Here is a 12,902-nt window from a genome sequence, read left to right as displayed (position 1 = left end):
ATGTACAATGCATTCAGTCCCCAAATGTCTCAAACATGAGTAATGGAGAGCCTCCCAGACCAGCAATTGTATGCAATTGGCACACAGATGAATCTGAACAAATGCTTTATTTATCTTAATTGCCACCTGTTCCTAGGATTAAAGTTTTTTTTTAAAAAAAAAATTGATTTTATATAACCAATGTCCTGCATGGAGCAACTGAATGAAAGTGTATTACTTTGTGGAACTAGAATTTTAGCATATGAATTTCTGTGGAAATCTGTGGATTTCTCTTTAAAATGGGCTTTTAGAAAAGTATTATATTCCTTTATCTTATGCTTGGTGGATCCCATTCTTTCATGGCAAAATAAAGTGAGGAATGGAGTAGAAAGGTAGGCAATTTATGTGGTTTATATTCTTAGTTTCCATCGATCTCCAGCAAAAGGAAATGTGAAAAGCAGAACTATTCTATGTGAAGACCAAGTCCTTTTCAACTGTCCATATGTATCATCTGACAGCTACTATTCTGACAGGTTGATCAGAAGTACAGATAGCCCTTGACTAATGAAACCAAAATTTATGTTGTTAAGTAAAACATTTGTTATGTCAGTTTTGTTCCATTTTACAACCTTTCTTGACACAGTTGTTAAGTGAATCACTGCAGTTGTTAAGTTAGTAACACGGTTGTTAATCTGGCTTCCTCATTGACTTTTCTTGTCAGAAGGTGACAAAAAATGATCACATGATCCCAGGTCACTGCAGCCATCAAAAATGTAAACCAGTTGCTAAGCATCCAAATTTTGATCCTGTGATCATGGGGATGCTGCAGCGGTTGTAAATGTGAAAACGCTAATAAGTAACTTTTTCAGTGGTATAACTTTGAATGGTCACTAAATGAATGGTTGTAAGTTGAGGACTACCCTTTAATGAAAAGCATGGCTGCCCTCTGACTCTGTTGAAAAACCAACATCACTGGGTTTCCTTTTTCTATGTTCTAAATGGCAATTGTAAGAACTGCTATTAAACTTTAAGAGCTGGGGCCCTTTGAGTCCACTTGTTTGTCTCTTATCTCCTCATTTCAGTTTCCTTTTGTGCTGTGTTTTTCAGATTGTAAGCCTACAGGCAAGTGCCATCTCATGTTTCTTGATTGATTCTGAAGAACTGTACACAAAATGTTTTAAAGAGTAATGAGATTATAGACTTGTATCGAGTTGCACACATCCATTGAGAAGAATGAATTCTATTTGGTGGCTCAAATTCACCACCTCCGTTGCACTATGCACATCATACCCATTTCCAAATTTGTTCTTAAATTATGGAGATATGGTAATGGAAGCAAGAAGAAGGAAACCAAGAGAAGTCACAAAATTTATGTCAACTGAATATAGTTTATAGGAGTTTATAGGATTAGAAATCCACTGAAACAAATTTCATAGTCTATTTATTTATCAATATTTTTCATACATTTAATGACTAGTTTTATTTTATCATATAATCACAAGGTGTAACAGAAGAGAATTTGGTGTTCATCTAGTCCAATACAGAATTTACTACAACAACATGCCTAACAGATGGCCATCCAACTTGTTTACATATTTCAAGAAAACTGTAGATAGTTTATTGTATTGGTTGTTCATCCCAAGACATGTTCAAATTTGTCAATTAAATCCAGAGTTGTGTAAAGTTTAAAATGCTACACTGGAACTGGGAAGACCCAGGTTCTAGTTTTTCTTTTATGCATGGAAGCTCACTAGATGATGTTAAATGATCATTTTTCTCAATCCTATATTGGAACTAGTATGATAATTTACAATCCATTACCTCCATTGAAGAGGCCTTCGTTCTTCAGTGTATTGATTTGGACATAAGCAATATGTACATACTGTGCAAGAGAGACAATCAACAAGCCAAAAAGATAACAACAGAAAAAAACCATATTCCCACCAACACCCAGTTGAACATAGATTACCTCTAAGATTAATATCAGACTATCACACAAGAAGCAAACAATATCCTCCTCAAGGAACTGCCAAACAAGCTGATAGTAAACCCTCCAAACAAAGAACTTCCAAGATTATCCCCTCAAACACTGATATGGCAAGCCACTTGAATATAAACTGAGAGTAAAACCCTCGTCTTACTAGAAGTGTTGCTACCTGGTTTGGGTAATGAATGTCTGCATAAAAACAACTATGCTCAGAGAGCACCAGGCACCTTGTTTCAATGCTGTTCTACAAATATTCCTCTTTATTGATTTAAACACCATCTATATTCTACAAAATCTCAATTCCACAACTCCATTTAAGAAGCTCTTGAAGGCATTTAAAGTTCCATCACCACCAGTGGTGGGATTCAAAAAGATTTTTACTACCAGTTCTGTGGGTGTGACTTGGTGGGTGTGGCATTGCTTGGTGAGCATGGCAGGGGAGGGATACTGTAAAATCTCCATTCCCTCCCACTCCAGGGGAAGATTATTGCAAAATCCCCATTTCCTCCCATTTAGCTGGAACTCCAGAGGCAGAGAATAGATGGGGGTGGGGCCAGTCTGAGGTGGTATTTACCAGTTCTCCAAACTACTCAAAATTTCCACTACCGGTTCTCCAGAACTGATCAGAACTTGCTAAATACCACCTCTGATCACCACCACATGCTTTTTCCAGTAGTTATAATCATGGTTGCAAGTTTCTATTTTAACTGAAGTGAGAGAGAAAAAGATTGTATGCAAAACTTACATCCAAGCACCCCAAACAAAATATTGAAGTACTCATCCATAGTATAGGAAACAGAATAATGATCTAATTACAGGAAAACACACACTCATCAAATGTTATTGAAAGCTTTTTAATAGTAAAAAGAATGTATTGCAGTTCAACAGTAGAATCAGTGGTCTATGCTTTTGTTCACTGAAGAGGTGATTGGTTTTAGAGACCAACTGCCCTTTTCCAATTCTTTGATTCTATAATTTTAGGATGCACTTATTCTTAATTTGGGAATCCTTACTTGATTTATTGCTTGTTTTATCTATCCATTCTATCATGCATCAATTATAGCATGTGGAAAGTATTATATCCTGTCAAGATGAAGCAAGGTACTGTAATATTAATTCTTTAATGACATAATTCCATATTAAACCCTCTGATTTCCTCAGGCATCTAAGAATAAGAAATGAAGGCAAATTGGAAAAGTCTACTGAGATACAGTAGTTTTTTGAGGGCATGTTTGATTATTTATTTCTACCCCACTTTTCAAAATAGCAGATAAGAGCAAAGAAGTGTTTACACTGGGGAAAAGTATAAAGAAGTTCCTTTTTTCCCAATAGAAATTAATCTTTATTTGCTCTTTCAAATTGCAGAGATGCATTTATATAATGACAAGACTTGGTGACTTATAATTAGTAGACATGAATTCTTTTTCTTTTCCCCCAGACAGGACTTTAAAGGGGGGGGATTACTTATTGGCATGAAATCATTGCAATTTTGTAGCTGGAGAAAAGATACTGGAATTTACTGGAACTGAGAGACTGAATACACCATACTCACAAAGCCATGTTTATCCTGTTTAATAAACCACAGTTGGTTGAATCCCTACAGCAAGCTAATCCATAAAATGTCATTTAAAAATCACAATGTCTGGATTCACACCAGACTTAGTGTATGTTATATGTATCCACTATATGCCAGTGGTGGGAAAGATGCAAATCTCCATTTAGATGTTTTCTACAAGTTTAACAAAAGAAAGAAAGAAACCAAACTTCTTCACTTTTCCCAGATTAATTCCTCACATTCTATACAATACAATACAATACAATACAATACAATACAATACAATACAATACAATACAATACAATACAATACAATACAATACAATACAATACAATACAATACAATACAATACAATACAATAGCAGAGTTGGAAGGGACCTTGGAGGTCTTCTAGTCCAACCCCCTGCCTAGGTAAGAAACCCTATACCTTTTCAGACAAATGGCTATCAAACATCTTTTTAAAGATTTCCATTGTTGGGGCATCCACAACTTCTGGAGGCAAGCTGTTCCACTGATTAATTTTTCTGTCAGGAAATTTCTCCTCAGGTCTGAGTTGCTTCTCTCCTTGGTTAGTTTCCACCCATTGCTTCTTGTTCTACCCTCAGGTGCCTTGGAGAATAGTTTGACTCTACCATAATTTGTTTCCCTTTTTAAAGAACATTTTTTGGGGAAGTGTAATCTACATATGTAAACATGTATTGGTACACTGTTCCACAAATTCCTCTAAAATTAAAGCAGTTTAGCTTTTCTTCATTACTGTATTACAACATTTGAAATTCATGCCCATATTCCATGCCCCTTAACTGTCAAGTTAATTGTACCATCAAAAGGTTTATAAGGAGTCTGCCATGATTATCTTCATTTATGCCCGGTCAATCAAAACTCATTACTCATTACTTTTCATATAGATATGCCATATATTTTTAATTTACTTTACTGTGCCAGATTTCTTAGTCAGAAGAATTAAGGGTTTAAACAAAACCAACATGTTTTGTATGACCTTGCATTCCATAATGACAGCAGTAAACACATATTTATAACATGTGGGCCAAGCAGCAGTAAAGCATTTACACATTTATTGCAAATATAAGCAGCTTCAAATTCGTCATCTCCTAAACTACCTTGCAAAATGCTGTTTCAGCAATATTTTTGATCCTGTCTATCAAACTCTTATTTATGGGATTTATTTTCATTCTCTCCTGACTCTTCAGTTTGGACAAATGGATGTTTCACTGATGCGTTCAGTAACACACATTACAAAGTGCTGAAGCATTGCAACATCTTCAGGTTATTTTATCCCGACCTTGTGAATTGATTTTCTGCACAGCATTTTAAAAAAACATAAGAAACAATGTTGATGGTTTAGGACTGACAGAGAAAGGGTTAAACTCTTCTTAGTTTTTCTGTTCTAAAGGAGAAATACAAATATTACAGGAACACTATTGCTTTGAGACGTCAGTGGTTATCTAAGGATATTATAACTAAAAAAATATCTGAGGGTATTCTTACCTTTTTTAAGTTCATTTCTTGTGCATTGTGGGGTAAATATCTAAAAAGTTAAAATGGAAGCTGCATCAAAGTAATTGAAGACTAGTTTTCATGTTTGACGCACAAGCAACAAATGTAAAAAGGGGATAGAGTTTTAGTCATGGAATTGCAGCTGCCATCTTGACTTTTTTTAAAATTTACACTGCAGCCATTCTTGATTTTATTTTAACTGCGATCTCATATTATTCTTTTTTTTAAAGATAAAAGGTCATGTAAAAAAATAATATATGACTGTACATCAATTCAGCAATTAGCTGGGCGGTATCAGGTTTCACTGAAAAAGGAGCAAATTTCTAGACATATTTATATCACATGCTTTGATCTGTCTTTAATAAAATACCAGTGTCACAAGCCTAGTCTACCTGATCACTGAATAAGTTATGCTTATAGGTCTTTCTAAATGACTTTTGGTTATTCGATACTGATAAAGGCCTTTTTGTTCTAGGTTTTTTAATCTTTTCTTTTGATAAAGAACAGTGGAAAGCAATTTAGAGACTGTGGGTTATTTCCTGTCTTTCATTGTACCATCATTTGTCGGTGGTTTGCAGTCTCCCTGGCTTTCCACATTTCCGTTTTTAAAACCTAAACTAAAATAACTTTTCTCATTTTTAAATCCTAAAACAGAAGCAGAGAAAGAAATACTAAATATGTATAATAGAAAAAAGACCACCAGTACCTTCCATCTTTCTAAAGTCAATTTCAAAACAATCACTAAAAGAAACCCTAAAAGGAATCTAAAAACACCATATAAGTAAAAGACACTTTCAATAAGAAATAAAATATTAATAAAAATGGGAAACAGATGTTGGCACATTAACCAACCTTCTGGTATGTCTGGCTTAGAAATGGAAGTGCCATGTTGAGAAAATTTCACTGTTCCCAGTTAGGTAGACCTCATACTATACAATTGTCCTGAAAGAATGCTCCCCCACCCTACATCCCATGTACTGTCTTTCTGTTATGCATTGTATGTCATTATTGTTTTTATTGTTATAGTGACTATAATACAGTCCAAGACTAGTATAATAAGTCAAAGCTAAAACTGCAATAGGGAAAAACCAATGCAGAGTGTGCTGGAAGTATAAACATTAAATGAGAAAATTTGTGAAACTATACACAACAAAGAATAGAAAGCATGTAAAAACAACTAAGAACATACACCCCAAGCCAATAAAAGGCTGAAATTAATATTAAATCTAGAGGGGGTAACCAATAAATATAAAGGATTGTCCAATATTGCAGGATAAATCTGGATCAGTACTGGGAGGTTAAGTCATCTGAGCTTTTGGACTCATGCTATAGCCCATCTTCAGGGAACTTGTTCTGAAGATGGGTTGCAGCATGAGTTTGAAAGGTCAGATGATTAAACCTCTAGTCCTGCTGACTGATCCAGTTTGGATCCTACATCATTATCCTGGAACAAACAAAATGTTAAAAAGCTATGATATTTATGTAGTTACTTACAAAGCACATCAACTACCTTTTTCTATCCCCAAGGGATGGCACAATTTTTCAGCACCCCTAATGTTTGGAAATTGAAAGTTGAGAAATTTGACACACCCTAGTACTGAGATAAGTATCATTAGTAATTATCTAATATATCTATATAAAATAGTAGATGCTATAAATAATTAGAAATGAAAGATCATTTATATATTGACAAGGCCCATTTTCTTTTTTACCTTAAGAAAAGTGGTTATTATTTTATCCAGTTAGTCAGCTACAAGAATTCAATAAAGTTTCTTCCTTGTCACGCAATTTCTCATGTTCCCAAACTTCATGCTGCACAGTTTTTTTTAATAGAATTAAAAATATTTTTTGTTAAAGCAGAACAAATTATTTTCTTTTATAAGTTCTATGTGAACATCATTTGGGCTAAAGCTGAGTCTCGCTTGGCTCTCTTTGGCTGGCTGAAATTCTCCCAAACCACCATTCAATCTTTGTGACCTGTACTTCTCTTACACAGTCCCAGGTCTATATAATTCTCAGCAGTGTTTTTCCAGCTGCTGCACTTCTTGTGAGGTTCATCTCTGCTTACATCCTTTCCACTGAAACTCCAACAAGTGAAGCTTCCAGTTCACTTTCTGAAATCAGGGTTTACAATTTGTTAAATTGCAATGATGGAAAATATTTTAACACTGATTATATAGGTTGCTTTGTTGAAACTGTACAATATCACTAAGCCCAGGCAACATATTCACATAAAGAGCTACATTCTATAACAGACCGCACATAGCCTCCCCAGATAATTTTCCTCCTCCCATTCGTCCTTATAAATGTCAGACTTGCTAGTAGTGCATAATTCTTCCTGCAAAAAAATGGTCCCTTCTCTGGATGTTTTCAAGGAATTTCTAGGTGGGTTTAAGAAGAAGAAATATCTGTGGAAAATGCCTAAATCTGAGTGCCTTTCCCTCCCCCAAGTAGACCTTCACAAAGGTCTAAAGTGATATTTATGTATCAATCCATGGCCTCTTTTTTTGACATTCTCATTTTTTATTTCTTTGCAGAGATTCACACTATCTCTTCTACCTCCATTGGTTTGTTCATTTTGGTTCTCTGCTCCCACCCCTTGATTTTTTTTCAGAGAATTTCTCACCCCGCTTCCTCCACTTTCAGGACTCTGTCCACTTATGTAAACTAAAGCTAAGACCTAGTGCATTACTTTAGCCCCCTGACCCTTGTGAAACAATTTGGGTCATAATCTGCTATGTTTTGTGATTATTCTGCTAGGCTGCCCTATTTTTCAGCTGAGAAAAAGAGGCAACAGCTTGAGATATATTTAAGTGGTAAAACTTGGGGCAGCTATGGGGGTGGGGAAGAGAACAACTACTTCTTTGCTAACCACAGCCTCTCTAAGCTTCTTTTCCTCATGAAGTGCATATTTTGTCTAGTTAAGCTCTCATCCAGCATCATTTTAGCATAAACAAAAAGTTTCCATTAGCTGTAATGAGTAGGAATGATAATGTACTATTACTCTCTAAATGTCTTCATTGGGTTTAGTAAATTGTGGTGATGATGAAGCTGTCCAACTAAGCAAATGTAAGAGAGGCTTGCAATTCAATATTGTTTTATCAAAGCAAATATATTATTGGCATAGTACTGGAGTAAAAAGTAATTTAAAAACCATGTTGTGTCTGTTTTATTTAATTTAAAAGGCAGACAATAATTGCATTCCAATCAAAACACTCAAATGGTTTGTTTGTAAATTTACACATGAAAATCCAGGACATTTCCAATGGAATGTCTAGAAAATTTTTAAAAGAATTAAAATTGCTAAAATGATTTTAAGTACTTTTATGGAGATACTTTCCTAATGTTTTACATTACAGTTCAGTGGGGTTTCTTTCCCTCTGTACTTGATATTCTTCCATTCATTAAAATAAGCAATTAAATGAACCAAGATTAATGCAACTCCTACATAGATAGAATGTCAATGAACGAATTTAGCTATTTTGCCCATCCTACCTGATGAAAATCACATGTTTATATATCCACTCTGTTTCACACACACAAACATACACACACATACACAGAGAGAAAGAGAACTGAATATATACAGACATTTTAAATATATAGAGAATGGTTCGTTTCCATCAAGACATCAGGAATCTGTTTTGTACACTATCAACATTGATGTTTAGTCCTGCCATCACTCATGATGTACATATATAAGCAAACATTATTTATTTGGCAATTTACCTAATTTAGCCCTCTGATACATCATTGGATTTGTTGTGAAACTAATTTGACACATTGGTTGAATTCAATTTACTTGATTGTATCAATAAATACAACAGGAATTGTTTACTAGGAGGTCTTATATTACAACAATAAATTTACAAACATTCTAGCATGAAATATTCAGTCTATAAATTATGGAAAATAATTTTAAAAACAGAATTACTATCCACAAACTATACAATTACTATAAATAGTAAAATTATAGTTAATGTTAAGATTATGTGGGCTTGGGAATTCTGGAAGTTGACGTCTGTACTTTTCGAGTTGCTAAGGGTGAGAAATACTGATGTATACTATAATATAGTCTACTATAAATTTTATACATAATAATGTATGGAAAGCAATAAAAAGTAAAAATGAAAAAAGGAATAAGTGTACCTATAATACCAGAGTATGATCTTTATCTGCTTGACCCACTCAGCAATGGTAAGTTCTCAGTCGATTTCATACACTGCAACATAAAACGCAACAATTTTATATGTTCAACTTATTGCCTTTATAAAGAGTGGGGAGAACAAACTGTTTCAAATATGTAGTTCTATAGAATGTAGACTCAACAACTCAGAGACTTGAACTGTCCATAGTTACAGAGGAATAAACGTTGCAGGATCCAATCTGGGTTGGTCACTGGGACCAGATGCTAGCTGATGAGAGCTAAATAGCTTGAAATAGATCTATACTAGTCTTCCTTTATTTATTTATCAGCACAAATAAAAACACAAATATAACAAAGGCAACAGTAAAAATATTGGGTTTCTGTCTGGATGGACTCTTGTGACGAGCCTAATGACAGAGAGTGGAAGTGTGACCTTCCTCCCACACTTGGGCATACCAGGGGTTGTGACTTTAAGTATATACCTCCCACCCTGGCTGGCTGATAAAAGGAGTCGTTCTCTGTAGCTCAAATGGTTAACTCCTTGCCTGGGAGGCAATAGAGCACAGGTTCGAATCCCAGTAAGGATATGGCTAGCTGATGAGAGCTAAATAGCTTGAAATAGATCTATACTAGTCTTCCTTTATTTATTTATCAGCACAAATAAAAACACAAATATAACAAAGGCAACAGTAAAAATATTGGGTTTCTGTCTGGATGGACTCTTGTGACGAGCCTAATGACAGAGAGTGGAAGTGTGACCTTCCTCCCACACTTGGGCATACCAGGGGTTGTGACTTGAAGTATATACCTCCCACCCTGGCTGGCTGATAAAAGGAGTCGTTCTCTGTAGCTCAAATGGTTAACTCCTTGCCTGGGAGGCAATAGAGCACAGGTTCGAATCCCAGTAAGGATATGGCTAGCTGATGAGAGCTAAATAGCTTGAAATAGATCTATACTAGTCTTCCTTTATTTATTTATCAGCACAAATAAAAACACAAATATAACAAAGGCAACAGTAAAAATATTGGGTTTCTGTCTGGATGGACTCTTGTGACGAGCCTAATGACAGAGAGTGGAAGTGTGACCTTCCTCCCACACTTGGGCATACCAGGGGTTGTGACTTTAAGTATATACCTCCCACCCTGGCTGGCTGATAAAAGGAGTCGTTCTCTGTAGCTCAAATGGTTAACTCCTTGCCTGGGAGGCAATAGAGCACAGGTTCGAATCCCAGTAAGGATATGGCTAGCTGATGAGAGCTAAATAGCTTGAAATAGATCTATACTAGTCTTCCTTTATTTATTTATCAGCACAAATAAAAACACAAATATAACAAAGGCAACAGTAAAAATATTGGGTTTCTGTCTGGATGGACTCTTGTGACGAGCCTAATGACAGAGAGTGGAAGTGTGACCTTCCTCCCACACTTGGGCATACCAGGGGTTGTGACTTTAAGTATATACCTCCCACCCTGGCTGGCTGATAAAAGGAGTCGTTCTCTGTAGCTCAAATGGTTAACTCCTTGCCTGGGAGGCAATAGAGCACAGGTTCGAATCCCAGTAAGGATATGGCTAGCTGATGAGAGCTAAATAGCTTGAAATAGATCTATACTAGTCTTCCTTTATTTATTTATCAGCACAAATAAAAACACAAATATAACAAAGGCAACAGTAAAAATATTGGGTTTCTGTCTGGATGGACTCTTGTGACGAGCCTAATGACAGAGAGTGGAAGTGTGACCTTCCTCCCACACTTGGGCATACCAGGGGTTGTGACTTTAAGTATATACCTCCCACCCTGGCTGGCTGATAAAAGGAGTCGTTCTCTGTAGCTCAAATGGTTAACTCCTTGCCTGGGAGGCAATAGAGCACAGGTTCGAATCCCAGTAAGGATATGGCTAGCTGATGAGAGCTAAATAGCTTGAAATAGATCTATACTAGTCTTCCTTTATTTATTTATCAGCACAAATAAAAACACAAATATAACAAAGGCAACAGTAAAAATATTGGGTTTCTGTCTGGATGGACTCTTGTGACGAGCCTAATGACAGAGAGTGGAAGTGTGACCTTCCTCCCACACTTGGGCATACCAGGGGTTGTGACTTTAAGTATATACCTCCCACCCTGGCTGGCTGATAAAAGGAGTCGTTCTCTGTAGCTCAAATGGTTAACTCCTTGCCTGGGAGGCAATAGAGCACAGGTTCGAATCCCAGTAAGGATATGGCTAGCTGATGAGAGCTAAATAGCTTGAAATAGATCTATACTAGTCTTCCTTTATTTATTTATCAGCACAAATAAAAACACAAATATAACAAAGGCAACAGTAAAAATATTGGGTTTCTGTCTGGATGGACTCTTGTGACGAGCCTAATGACAGAGAGTGGAAGTGTGACCTTCCTCCCACACTTGGGCATACCAGGGGTTGTGACTTTAAGTATATACCTCCCACCCTGGCTGGCTGATAAAAGGAGTCGTTCTCTGTAGCTCAAATGGTTAACTCCTTGCCTGGGAGGCAATAGAGCACAGGTTCGAATCCCAGTAAGGATATGGCTAGCTGATGAGAGCTAAATAGCTTGAAATAGATCTATACTAGTCTTCCTTTATTTATTTATCAGCACAAATAAAAACACAAATATAACAAAGGCAACAGTAAAAATATTGGGTTTCTGTCTGGATGGACTCTTGTGATGAGCCTAATGACAGAGAGTGGAAGTGTGACCTTCCTCCCACACTTGGGCATACCAGGGGTTGTGACTTTAAGTATATACCTCCCACCCTGGCTGGCTGATAAAAGGAGTCGTTCTCTGTAGCTCAAATGGTTAACTCCTTGCCTGGGAGGCAATAGAGCACAGGTTCGAATCCCAGTAAGGATATGGCTAGCTGATGAGAGCTAAATAGCTTGAAATAGATCTATACTAGTCTTCCTTTATTTATTTATCAGCACAAATAAAAACACAAATATAACAAAGGCAACAGTAAAAATATTGGGTTTCTGTCTGGATGGACTCTTGTGACGAGCCTAATGACAGAGAGTGGAAGTGTGACCTTCCTCCCACACTTGGGCATACCAGGGGTTGTGACTTTAAGTATATACCTCCCACCCTGGCTGGCTGATAAAAGGAGTCGTTCTCTGTAGCTCAAATGGTTAACTCCTTGCCTGGGAGGCAATAGAGCACAGGTTCGAATCCCAGTAAGGATATGGCTAGCTGATGAGAGCTAAATAGCTTGAAATAGATCTATACTAGTCTTCCTTTATTTATTTATCAGCACAAATAAAAACACAAATATAACAAAGGCAACAGTAAAAATATTGGGTTTCTGTCTGGATGGACTCTTGTGACGAGCCTAATGACAGAGAGTGGAAGTGTGACCTTCCTCCCACACTTGGGCATACCAGGGGTTGTGACTTTAAGTATATACCTCCCACCCTGGCTGGCTGATAAAAGGAGTCGTTCTCTGTAGCTCAAATGGTTAACTCCTTGCCTGGGAGGCAATAGAGCACAGGTTCGAATCCCAGTAAGGATATGGCTAGCTGATGAGAGCTAAATAGCTTGAAATAGATCTATACTAGTCTTCCTTTATTTATTTATCAGCACAAATAAAAACACAAATATAACAAAGGCAACAGTAAAAATATTGGGTTTCTGTCTGGATGGACTCTTGTGACGAGCCTAATGACAGAGAGTGGAAGTGTGACCTTCCTCCCACACTTGGGCATA

The 12,902-nt window shown here is 36.5% G+C and overlaps 1 long non-coding RNA gene across 1 annotated transcript in view; it reads right to left on the bottom strand.

Moving 5' to 3' along the window:
* LOC148045367 (uncharacterized) overlaps positions 1-12,902 on the bottom strand; it is a 188,606-nt gene that overhangs the window by 54,530 nt on the left and 121,174 nt on the right. Inside the window, exons 3-5 of the long non-coding RNA XR_015696570.1 lie at positions 9,190-9,262; positions 6,753-6,852; positions 5,032-5,071 (exon numbers count right to left, since the gene is read on the bottom strand). This is a non-coding gene — a long non-coding RNA (uncharacterized LOC148045367). The remainder of the gene's footprint in view (positions 1-5,031; positions 5,072-6,752; positions 6,853-9,189; positions 9,263-12,902) is intronic.

The sequence above is a fragment of the Thamnophis sirtalis genome, unplaced genomic scaffold, assembly GCF_051295495.1.
Source record: "Thamnophis sirtalis isolate CommonGarterSnake01/CBP01778 unplaced genomic scaffold, rThaSir2_p1.2 scaffold_5, whole genome shotgun sequence".
NCBI classification, from domain to species: Eukaryota; Metazoa; Chordata; class Lepidosauria; order Squamata; family Natricidae; genus Thamnophis; species Thamnophis sirtalis.
Note: the sequence above shows the minus strand (reverse complement) of the source record. Positions and strands in the feature narration are given on the sequence as shown.